Source organism: Uloborus diversus, chromosome 3 (assembly GCF_026930045.1).
Source record: "Uloborus diversus isolate 005 chromosome 3, Udiv.v.3.1, whole genome shotgun sequence".
Taxonomy (NCBI): domain Eukaryota; kingdom Metazoa; phylum Arthropoda; class Arachnida; order Araneae; family Uloboridae; genus Uloborus; species Uloborus diversus.
The window spans coordinates 41368576-41381314 of NC_072733.1; positions in this window are offsets into that span (position 1 = coordinate 41368576).

Sequence of the window (12739 nt, forward strand, 5' to 3'; positions counted from 1 at the left end):
TCTTTCTTTCGGACCAAGACGATGGGAGAGGCCCAAGGACTGGATGAAGGTTCGATTACATCATTCTCCTTCATCTCTTTCAGGAGGGTCTCAACCTCTTCCTTCTTGGCGAACGGTAGTCGTCTTGGATGCTGTTTAATAGGGGGGTGTTCTCCAGTGTAAATCCTATGCTGCGTTAAATTCGTACGGCCAACATCCTCCGATGTAGATGAAAACAGATGCTTGAAGTCATCCACCAATTGTTCCGCAGCAGTTCTTTGATCTTTCGATAACGGCGCACTCCCAATTAACTTCGATGTCAAGGACTCGGAAGACACAGTCTCGGGGGAATTGATTCTTCTAATGATGCAGTTTACTGGAGTACAAGTTGCCAACACTTCACCTTTTCGGATATTCCTTGGCCTTTCACTCACGTTGGCGACTCTTACAGGAATTACATCCTTAGAAAGGTCCACAAGCGTAGATGCTACCAGCACTCCTTTTAGGTTATTGCTTAGGTTAGGGTATTCAATGATTCCAAATCGAAAACTATTGCTTTCTGCAAGGGAGCCAGGTATTAATGATTCTGACCTTGAGGGAATCGATATATCTGTTTGGGCTATTATTTGATGAGCGGATTTTACATCACTTTCTGCAGGGAAAACGGCTATGTCTTCTCTCATCGAGAGCAGCTCATTAGTCTTGAAGTCGAGAGTGAAGTCATATTTCTTCAAAAAGTCCAATCCGAGAATGAAGGGGTCCGTGATGTTAGCGACGAATGCCGTATGATGGTAGGTGGCATTCCCAAACACTATTTCCAAGTCCACTTTACCGTCAATCTCGATCTTGTCACCTGTCACAGTCTGGAGACTTAAGCGTGGCGATGTCCACAGCAGTTTCAATCAAAATTCACGAGCCACATCTGTCCTAATGATTGTCACATTGGCTCCAGTGTCAACAATCAGTTTGCAGGGGTTCCCATTTACATGTGCGTAAATGAAAAGTCCATCACTGCCACTACTAGAAGAGGAAATCTGCAGAGCTCTAGTGGTGGTGATTTCCTTCCCTCGCGTAGCTTGGCGAGCCGGACAACTCCTTCGCAGGTGTCCTTCACTACCGCATTTCCAGCACTTCTGCTCTTGTTTCTTTTGGGCTGTTATGCTGCTCAGATGTCTTGTCAAGTCACCGAGTTGTCTCTCAAGTTCAGCGAGGTGGGACGTCCTGGAATCAGACTCATCAGCTTCCTGAGTTCGGATTAGATGGCGATCCACACGGGTTGCTTCTTGGGCGGCCTCGTATCTCATCGCATACACAACGGCAGAATTCAGGTCCATCCGTAGAGCTTTCTGGATTTCCGGATCTCGAACCCCGTCGATGTAGTAGTTGAGTGCCAGGTTGTCTCGAACATCCGCAGGGCAGTCGTAAAAAGCAAGATGAGACAGTCTCTCGATGTCCGCCGCAAGCTCTTGCAGGGTTTCCCCAGTTTTCTGGAAACGGGACTTCAACTGGAGTCGGCTGAAATCTAGGACTCGACCGATGCATCGGTCAGGCCGATGCATCGGCGCCGATGGTTCAACAATTTAGCCATCGGCATCGGCATCGGCGGCCGATGCTAACTTGCAGGAAACATCGGCCCATCGGCCTTAAAAAACATCGAAAAGCCGATGGAATTGGCCGATGTTTTTGAAAAAAAAAAAGGACCTTTGTTGTTTTACTTTTTAATACAAAGTAACGGGAGTTATTGTTTTCATATAAAATTGTTTACTTAAATTTCAGTATAAATTTCTATTTTAGTCACCCCTGAAAGAGTTTTTTATACAGCATTCAGGTACCAAATAAGTTAATTGTTGCGTTGTTTCTTGCGGCTGGATGTACGTATCTCTCATAATTCATAACTCAAAAATGGTAAACTGTAGAAGGCTAAATTTTCGCATGTGGGGTGTGCGTACGTTCCAGTTGTGAACTTCACTTTTTGTTTTCGATCGGGTGTTCTAAAAAGCCTATTTACTCATTTTTTGTGGCTATTAATTACTTATTTCAATGCTAAACTAATACAGCGTCTCAGACTGACGATCATTCGGTGATATATTGCCGAATCAGAGACTATGGAAACAAATATGAGATGGCGAAACCGGTTTTGTTTCATTTTTAACCGACTTCAAAAAGGAGGCAGTTATCAGTTCATACCGTATGTATGTTTTTTTTTTTTTTTTTGTTTGTTTGTCCACTCACAGCGTCTCACCTAGTGAACCGATTTTGATGATTATTTTTTTAATGGATAGGGGATGGCTCAACTTAGGTCCCATTACTTTGTTTGACCATATTTGTCCTTTAGAAAAAAAGTTATGGGCAAAAAACAATAAATTTCATATAATTTCCCTATTAGATTAAAATATGAAACCCATTGTTATGAAAGTTTAGTGCCATACAGCAGTAACATTAATAGTAATCTATATATATAAAAATGGAGTTTGGTAAATTTGTTCCCTAAGATCTCAGAAACTACCCGGCAGATTTGGCTGAAACTTTCACCGTTTGTTCAGTTTGGTATTGGGAAGGTTTATAGATCAGTTCGAAAAAAATCCGATTGATAGTTCCTTTTTTATTCTAATTTGTCCAAATTTTCGCACAAATGCCCCAATATGGGGGTAGAAAAAAACGGGCACATATTAACATTATGTGTCTATCGAAAGCGCTAATTTTTCTGCTGAAGATAGCATCTGTTCGAAGTTTCTAAGTGGTATAAAAAACGAGTAATGAGCTTTTCTGTTCCCTGTTCGAAGACTTTCATCAATCCAATTCATTATTTAGTGTATCATCTCAACTCCCAGTCGATAGCTAGAATTGTTGTATTGTTGAATATTTTTGTGTTTCGTCTGACTTTTTGAGGCTTTTCTCAAGTCAAATCTTAAAGTAACGTTTTTCCACAAGATTGGCTAAAAATAAATAGATTTGGCTGATCATTTTCCATTTAAATGGAACTTAAATGTAATTAACGGTTTTTTTATTATTATTTATGCTGATTGGACACTTACTCACTATCCGATCAATCAGCAGAAATATCGCGAAAGTTTTTGCAGAAAGCTTCAGTAGCTGATGCATTTGGTAGTTTTTCCAACTGTCGCAGTTTTTGAAGCCAAAGGCTACGTAATAATGTTTCTCAGCTTACACCATGAAACAAAATATCGCCAATCGAAGAATCTTTTTTAAAAACTTTTTTTACTGTGTTAATAATCCAGCAACTAAATAAGGCAAATCCATAAAGAGCAAAATAACTTTTATAAATTTTTATTTTTGCACAATTTCAAACAATCGCCAAATATTACTACTTATTTTGGAAACATTTCGGTTGAAACCGTATAGCGCCATTTTATTTTGACCAAAAGTATCTCTGCATCTGGCGACAATATTTGTATAATAAAAATTAGTAAGAGGGGGGAGTATTATCGAAGGTGTTCCAAAATGATTCTCGCAAATTTGGTAACATTTTAAACCGCACCAAGTGCCCACAATAATTGAAAATTCCCAAAAAAACTAAAGCAAGTGTAAGGGGAACACGGGCGGCTACATTTTTTAAAACAGTTCGTACATCAATAGCTATACAGAGAAGGTTTTAGATGTAAAAAAAGTACTAACAGATAAATCTTTTTAAACATGTAAAGTTTAATTTCATATTTCGGAAATTTTTCAAATTTGTATAAGCTTAAACGTCGTGCTTTCGTTTCTAAATGAATACTATTTTGTTCTTTATACTTATTGCTATTTTAGTTTTATGAGTAAGGAAGAAGCTCGATTTTTAATCACGTCAAAAAGGTTTGTTTTAAATTCTTTCGCTTAAAACAGAAAACAAGGGCAAGTAACGATTGTTTCTCATAACTATTACAGACCCGGGCAACGCCGGGTATTTTTGCTAGTTGTAATGATAATTTTGAATGAAGGCTTCTCTGAAGCAAGCATGAAATTTCTTCAAGGAATATTTCGATAATGGGGAATCTGGCGCTGTCGTCTCATTTTTGGCGCAAATAATTTTATTTTAGTAACCCTGCTGATTTATAGTAACCCTATGTGAAATATCAAAATCTTCCTTTCTTCAGTGCTTTTGCTCCATAGTAGGGGTAAACCTAACCTGGAAGCGAGGTGATGCACTGATTAGGATCTGCTTAGCCTTCACAACGCTACCATTAGGTTTGCCTCAACTACTCTGTAGTATTTTTATCGTTATCATCTATGCAGATAACAGATGATCGGGGCTAAGTAAGAAAATACAGGATTGCATCATGAGCAACTTTGATGATGCTGTGAAATGTAAATTAGTTAGGAAAAACGCAATACTTAAATGGTTATAATTAAATTAACTACACATGATTTCCAGAGAGGAACAAAGATAAGTTTTTAGTGTCAATCGCTTAAAGTTTAACGCGTGTCAATAGTTTTTTTTTTTTTTTAGTATGGAGCATTTTTAAGAAAAAAATTTGAAGTTTCGTGATGGTAACTTCTTACTATTTCTGAAATACCTACATTTACACTAAAAAGAATGAAATAAAAAAAATTTGAAAAAAAAAAATAGATCCGACTTCAAAATTGCTCTAAAAAGTGAAAAATAATTTTATTCTTTAAACACCATCGATAATGCTTTTAAACTTAATTTTTGAAGTTGGCGCAAAAACGATAGATAAAATCATTCACAGCCATAACTCAAATACAACTATAAATTTAACCAGGCCCAGTTTCTTCACTATCACATACATTATGCATTGATGACAGCATATTTGAATAACGATATAAATGTTTCGTTCGTAACTTTGGATGTGGGAAAAAAGTGCATTTCTATGTCGATCCGGTGGTTCAGTGATAGGTTCAAATTATCACGACTCGAAGTGAACTTAACATGTTTATTGAAGACTATGTACATATTTACATATTAGTGATTAAACCAAATCATTTATTCTAAACAGCGAATTACTCGCTTCCACGGAGCTTGCGCTCGTGTTACGAATTCTATCCATCTCTTCCACTGTCAAAGTTGCCACTAAATTTTTCCATAATCAACTTACTTAATTCAATAAACGCTTGTAGCGCCCTCTATTGGAATAATAGGAGGGAAGCAGCATAGAACTTAGGTTTCTCTATACACTCCCCACCTAAACTCCTCGAGTTTACATTTTCATTGTAATCAAAATATATTGAAATATAACAATTACAATTTTACACAACAAAAATGAATATAGCAATATAAAAGAAATATTTAGAGAAACAAATAATATCATATTCAAATTATTATGCTTTTCAATAAGTAATGAATATCAAAATGAAATATAATTAGATAAATTCAAAAATCAAAATAACGAAATTAAAGTTCTAAACTATCAAATTGTTTGACTAATATATAGAAAAGAAATAAAATGAAAGTTCCAAAAGTTTTTTTTTTTTCACTGTCCATTGATCATTTCCAAAGGATACACTAGTTGTATCGGCCTCCTGTATTGTCCGTCCTTTGTCTTAACTGTGCAGGCACGAACAAGTCCATCACGTCCTTTAAAGAGTTCTGTAATTATACCTAAAGGCCACAAGAACTTATTTTTGTTACTTCCTTCGAGAAGTACCACGTCCCCTATCTTGAGAGATTTTCCTTCTTTACTGCAATCCAAGCGATGTCCAGTTCTTAAATCTAGAAGATATTGGGTCTTCCATTTCAGCCAAATGTTCTTTAACAGTTTTGTCTGATACTTCTTTCTTCTTCTCAATTGGTCAGGAGAAGTTTTGGCGATGAGATCAGAGAAGTGAACTGGATAGCTGTGGTCATTTTTTGCATAATTAAAAAAATGTAAGGGAGTTAATGCTTCAGGTTCATCTAACTCGTTGTAGGTGTAAGATAGTGGGCGCGAGTTCAAAACTGTTTCCACTTCTGTTAGAAGCGTTGTCATTTCCTCGAACGTCAGAAGGGCTTTTCCTATCACTTTCCGCAAACATTTCTTAACCGATCTAACAAGGCGTTCATAGAATCCTCCCCACCATGCGGCTCTTTCGATGATGTATTTCCATTGTGTTCTTTCTTTAGCTATGAAATTTTTAAATGTATCATCTTCCAATATTTTAGAAAACTTTCTCATGATTTGCTTTTCATCGATGTAGGGGGCGAAATTGTACAACAGGGAATTCTTTTCAACCGAATTACCCTCACTTAAAGATTTAAATTCTTCTCCAAAGTGTTTCTTTTGTTCACATCGTATCAATAAATTTTCTTCTTCTTGTAGCTACATTGGATGCTTTTCTGGAAAAAAAATATGAACGAAGCATGGTTACACTGGATTTTACGTTTTGTTTTTGCGCCAACTTCAAAAATTATGTTTAAAAGCATTATCGATGATGTTTAAAGAATAAAATTATTTTTCACTTTTTAGAGCAATTTTGAAGTTGGTTCTATTTTTTTTTTTTTTTTCAAAATTTTTTTGTTAAATTCCAGTTGAAACGACGGTAATTTTTAATTTTTCGATACAGTCGACTCCCGCTACAACGCGATTCGACTTACGCGAAATGGCTACAACGCGAATTTTTTCATGAGTAACAAATTTTAGAGTTAACGCGAATTTTTTGTCGACAACACGAATTTTTTGGAAGGAAGTATCAGTTTTATATTAGCAACTAAATATTGATTTTGTGAATGTTATTACATTCCTTTAAGCATCACTGACAGCGAAATTTCCCATATCAAACGAGTCTACGTGTCGCGTTAGTGTATCCAATAACCATTCAGCATCTTTCATTTATTTATTTATTTATTTTTTTCATTTTACATATTAAAGTTGATGAAATATAATGGTATCTTCATCTAAAGTTCGTGAAGATGGGAAGAAAAAGAAAGTTTCTGATTAAAAAAAAGCTAAGATTCTCGATATGCTTGAGCAACTACAAAACGTCGACGGTAACGCGACAATAAGTAGAGTGAATCTTCCATACGTATACAATTAAAATTCAAAACAAAAAGATATCCGTAAAAGTTCAGAACTTAGTTTCAATATCGAAGTTGGAAGAGCAGTTTAGCAAAGTAAATGTTATGAAAATGGAAGCTGATCTTGTACTGTGGATTAGAGAAATGAGGAAGAGGGCCTGTGTTGCTACAAATTGAAATGTTATAAAAGAAAAGGCAAAGCAACCGTATTTAAAAATGTATTAGATCTGAACAGCGATCTGATAATGAAGCATAAATCATCATTATCTTTATTTTTTAACTCATATTATTACTGTATCTACTGTTAGAGTACTATTATAGTACAACATTTTATTATTACTAAATACTGTGCGTACTATGTTTTATTTTATGTCTTTCCCTCCCATTGATCATTCATTTTGTGCATCTTACTTATTTCAAGTTGAATAACAGTGTTTTATTTTTTAAATACAGTATAAGTTCAGTTCTTTACGTAAGAAACTGTACCGTACAGTTGAGGAATGCTACAAAGCAGTTTTAGGAGTGTTTATAAATGTCTAAAAGAATTTGATATGCTTCCTAAAAAATTGTATACATATATTTTTTCACAACGCGAAATTTCGACTTACGCGAGGAGTCTTGAAACGCATCCCTCGCGTAAATCGGGACTCGACTGTATTTGTAATATGAATCACAGTAATGCAGTCTTTTCTGTATTGCTTCGGCGGAGCTACAAGTTTGAGGCCCGTCGAAATACATTTTGGGGCCCTATTTCTCTAGCACAGAAGTTGTAAAACATTTATCATAAGCATTTTTGTAACTCCTACGGTTCCCGTATGGTTATGGGGCCTCTCGCGCAATTGCAACATTTGCTATATTTTAAATCCGCCACTGCACGTCAAAACAAACTCGGGTGCAAGTTTTAAAAGGGTTTTCCTGGCTCAATGTTTATGATTATTTTGAACTCTATTTTTTACGATCATTTTTTGTATTTCCGAGAACACTTGCGTGCCCCTCCTCCAAATCGAACAGTTTCTGAAATTAAACTCTAGTTGTACTTCTGAGTTGTTCAAAATTAACACCATTCATAAAAGTAGAGATTTTTTTTCCAAGCTTTATCTATTGTTGTCAGAAATTGATTAAAGACGTTTTGAATGGAAACAATTCGGAAACCAAAGGGACTTTTGAATGTTTTCTTCGAAAGTGCTGAAGTGGATTCAGAAACTCTTCCGAGGCGTTGGTGGTAGCGGTTCTGTACTAAAAACATGAGGCCGAAGTTTAAAGTTGTGAGTCACTCCAAAATCAGACGGTGACCCCCCTAACCCACCCTCGTCGTTTCAAGCACTTCTTAAATATTTAGCGATTATTTATTTTGGTCAAGAAATATCATCTTACGTATTTCTTATACTTGTTTCACCTATATTTCGTAATGCGCCATCTTTTTTGCATCATTAATAGCGATCGTTTTTTTTCTGTTGTGAGTAACTATTTATATATATATATATATATATATATATATATATATATATATATATATATATATATATATATATATATATATATATATATATATATATATATATATATATATATATATATATATATATATATATATATATAAATGAGTAAGTTATTTTCGTTTTCATCATATTTTTAATAATATGTTATAGAAAAGTTTCTTAGGGTTTTCTATTATGCAATTTTTTAAATTTCAGAGAATTATTGTTAAATTTCAAAATTTAATTTGAATTTGTTTGTAGTGCTTCATAAAAGATTAAACAATCAAATTGTTCAATATTACGTGTGAAAACATCAGATCAAGTAGTATATGTATTCAGTTATTAACTTGATGTAAATATTGAGTTTGTTTATTGTGGCTGCGTTTTAAGAACCTCGCTCTTTTCGTGGCTATTTCTTTTTTTTTTCGCAAAATTTATGTCACGGTTATAGCTTTTATGAAAAATGCAAACTTTTCCTTTCATAAATTTTAAATAAGTATAAAAATATTCCTATTATGATTTAATATTGTAATTTATCTGTTCCCTTTTTTGTTTAATTTGATGACTAAAAAATGTCTACGTGCAATCTTTCCACTTTAATTGCGTAATTTGTTGACGGTTTCATAGTTTTATCCTTAATTTTTTTTTTTTTTTGAGTGAATAAACAACATAATTTAATGTTTTTTAACGATGTTTAGTGTACCTAAAAAACAATTGGTTATTAACACCGCCTGTCTCTTAATAATAGCAGTCTCTTTGTTTTTCTTCCTTTATTTTTATTTTATTTATTTATTTATTTTTTTATTTTTATTTTTTGCTGTTGTTCTTTCTCTTCCATCATACAGCAGTCAAAAAAGGAGAAGCATAACTACACCCTATACAGATTGTACATAGTACGATCCAAAAGTTCGGGGGACAAGCTGTATAAAACCTTACCCAAAATAGTTCACATTACCTAAGCACATCCACCTTCAAAAGGGCACCTTGAGAGACTATATACTTCTGCCAGTTTTCATATAACTCTTGGAAACACTCCTGGAAGCCATTTTTTGCTACCTTCTGTGATGCAGCTTTATCTTCTCCTGACGGAAGACAGCGGCGTCCATGCAAATGTTTTTTTTTTTTGCTGGGACCAGGTAAAAGTCACACGGAGCTAAGTCCGACGAAACGTTATGTTATTTCTTTGTCACATCAACGTTGGCAGAAGTGCATAGTCGTTCAAGGTGAGTATTTTGTAGATAGATGTACTTCGGTAATGTGAACTATTCAGGGTAAGGTTTTAAACAACTTGTCCTCGAACGTTTAGATGATACTACGTACGTACGAGTTTTCAACTTACTATTTCATAACGTTTTTGAGTTTACGCGCATGAAGCCATCACAAGAGACTTTGCGGTAATTAACTAAGGAGGCGTTCAAAATAGATATTTCGGTCATCTATATGTTCTTAGGTACATATGCATGTACAGATGTGCCGAAGGGGCCTCAGTGGCCGAGCGGTCTAAGTGACTGCTTGACGTTGGCACACTTGAGGCGGTTGGTTCGACTCCCACCCTCGCTCCGGTTGTACTTTCCCTTCTTTGTGATGTAAATTCTTTCATGTGTTGTTTATATGTGTAATAAAAAATATATCATGCGTATGGGAGGCAAAACACTCAGATTGTAGTCCTCATCAAAAAGAAACCTGTGCAATTAAGCACCAAAAAGAAAAAAAAAAAGATGTGCCGAAAAAACTTGTGAAGTTTAAATTGGGTGATCGTAAAATAAAAATTTAGGTCGAAATCTGATTTTTTTCCTTTTTTTTTTTGTGATTACAATTCCTTATTCGTAGAAGGAAGTAAAGTGAAATGAATCAATGATCCTTTAAATCCCTGACAATCTTATCAATTTATTTCTGTTAGATTTTTTTTTTTTTTTTTTTTTGCCATCGGCCAACGGCATCGGCCATCGGCCATCGGCAATCGGCCATTTGGAGGAAAACAATCGGCCATCGGCCATCGGCCATCTTTGAACAATCGGCCAACAATCGGCATCGGCCCATCGGCCAAAAAATGCCATCGGTCGAGCCCTACTGAAATCTTTCTGGCACTTCTCACCGAATCGAAGCTCCAACGCAGCTGTGAGGGCGGCGAAATCCAGGCGCTGGCTGTCCGGAAGGGTCTGGAGAATGTCCGCTGCGTCACCTCTCAGGGATGCTGCAAGATGACAGGCCTTGGTAGCAGAGTCCCATCCGTTCGCTTCCGCCACTATCATGAACTGAGTTTTGTAAACCTGCCACGAAGTTTTCCCATCAAATGTGGCAAGTTTAATCGACGGTCGAGCAACCGATGTGGGAGCGCCAAACTGTACAGAGCTGCTTTCCGCGGTCGTCAATCTCCTTTCCAGGTCTTTAAAGATGTCTTCTTTAAGTTGATGAAATTTTCTATCTTCTTCTTCCAGTTTATTTTCTACAGCATTGCATCGACCTTCAACGTAACTTAATTTTTCTTCAAATTTCTCTTCGATTTTATTTTTCACTGCGATGAATCGGCCTTCAACTGCCTCAAACTTTCCCTCAATAGCATCAACTCGATGCTCTATCTCATTAAATTTATTTTCCATCACAGTCTTTACCGAAGTAAGATCGTTTTTAATTTCCTCTTGGTTAGAAACTAGGTCATTTTTCAGCACCGTTAAATCACTTTTCAATTGGTTTTGATTAGCCACCATATCATTTTTTAATTGTTCCTGATTAGCTGCCATATCATTTTTTAATAGTTCTTGATTAGCTGTAAAACTTGCAGTCAAATCACTTTTCACAGAGGTGATTGCGTCAAGAAGTTGTTTTAATTGTTCATCCATTGCGCGAGAAATTACCATAAAAACAAAGTCCAAATTTAAAAAGTCTTTATGAAAAAATGTCCAAAGTCACACTTACTCCAAGAAAGTCCAGAAGTAGCCCCACGTTGGGCGCCAAATTGTAACGGATTCGGTGCGACTTCCACTTTCCTGAAATGAAGACACAGTTCTTGATAAAAACACAGGAAATTTATTTACACTATGTACAGGAAAGATAGGGGTCGTATACTTTAGCGGAATGAAAAGGGGTTGTATATTCATTACGGGAAACTATTTACAGGTTACGTTACTACAATTATTACTTTTTACAGGATTTGTAACAATATAATGATGAAAAATGGGGAGATAAAGAGTAACCGAGATTTTTCTCGAATGCTACGCATGTTAGTATGTTTCACATAAGACAACATCTTTATTTTCAGAAGGAAAAAAAAAACTTTTTTGCTGTTTCATTGCTTGCTCAAAAAGACATTTTGAATTTAGAAGGAAAAAAAACACGATTACATTCCGAATGAATTCTGTTATTTTTTGAAAAAAAGTTACGTTTACGTGCTCTTTTGATCAAAACTGTGTTTTGGAATCAAACCTAGCTTGATTCTTTAATATCTATATCGCTGAATCTTTGATGAGCACTGAACTTAATGTCTTGTGCGTTAACCATTTTATCAGTTGTCATCTTTATTTATAGCAGCATCTTTATCTTATTATTTTTTTCATCTACGAATCAACGATTTGAATAATTTACTCTGGTATTACGTTAACTCACTTGTGTTCTTACAACTCCTCACTGTTCAATGGTATTTCATTAGTAAATTGTAACTTTAATACATTGAAAGAGTCTAAAGTTTCCGCTTTTGAAAACTGCATATTTGAAAAAAAAAAAAATATATGCCTTTATTTAAAAGCAATCAGCCTTTTTCGTTCGTCATTCATTTTTATTTATTTTCGAGACTTAATATTAACAGAAAACAATTTTAAATATTAATAATGTAAAAAAAAGAAAATAAACGTCAATCACTCAAGAAACCGGCACTGAATAAACTTAAGTATAACACCAAAATCCTTGTCAAACTCCAATCTTGTTGCGACTTCTGGATAAACGCAACGACACTTTCTGAAATTGACACCCTCTTTTCGTCTTCACTTACTGTTTTACGCTGATCAATTACCATGATTGAAACACATTTGATTTTCATAAGATGTGTGAAAGTAATCATTATTAAATGACAAGAAAAAATTGTAACTTTGAAAAATGGAAAAATGCTAATATTTTTCTTTTAAGAACAAAAAAAAAAAAAAATAAATAAAAATAAAAAAAAAATGTGGTTAAAACAAAATTTGCGGCCCCTGAAAATTTTGGCGTACTTAGGTCTATTGGGAAATTGGGCCCTGGTGTCAATACCTTTCAGAAAAACTAATTCGCACAAATGCATCCATCACAAATCGCGCGGAAGCTAAAATTTGACCATTTATTGCTCTTCAACTACATCCTGAGA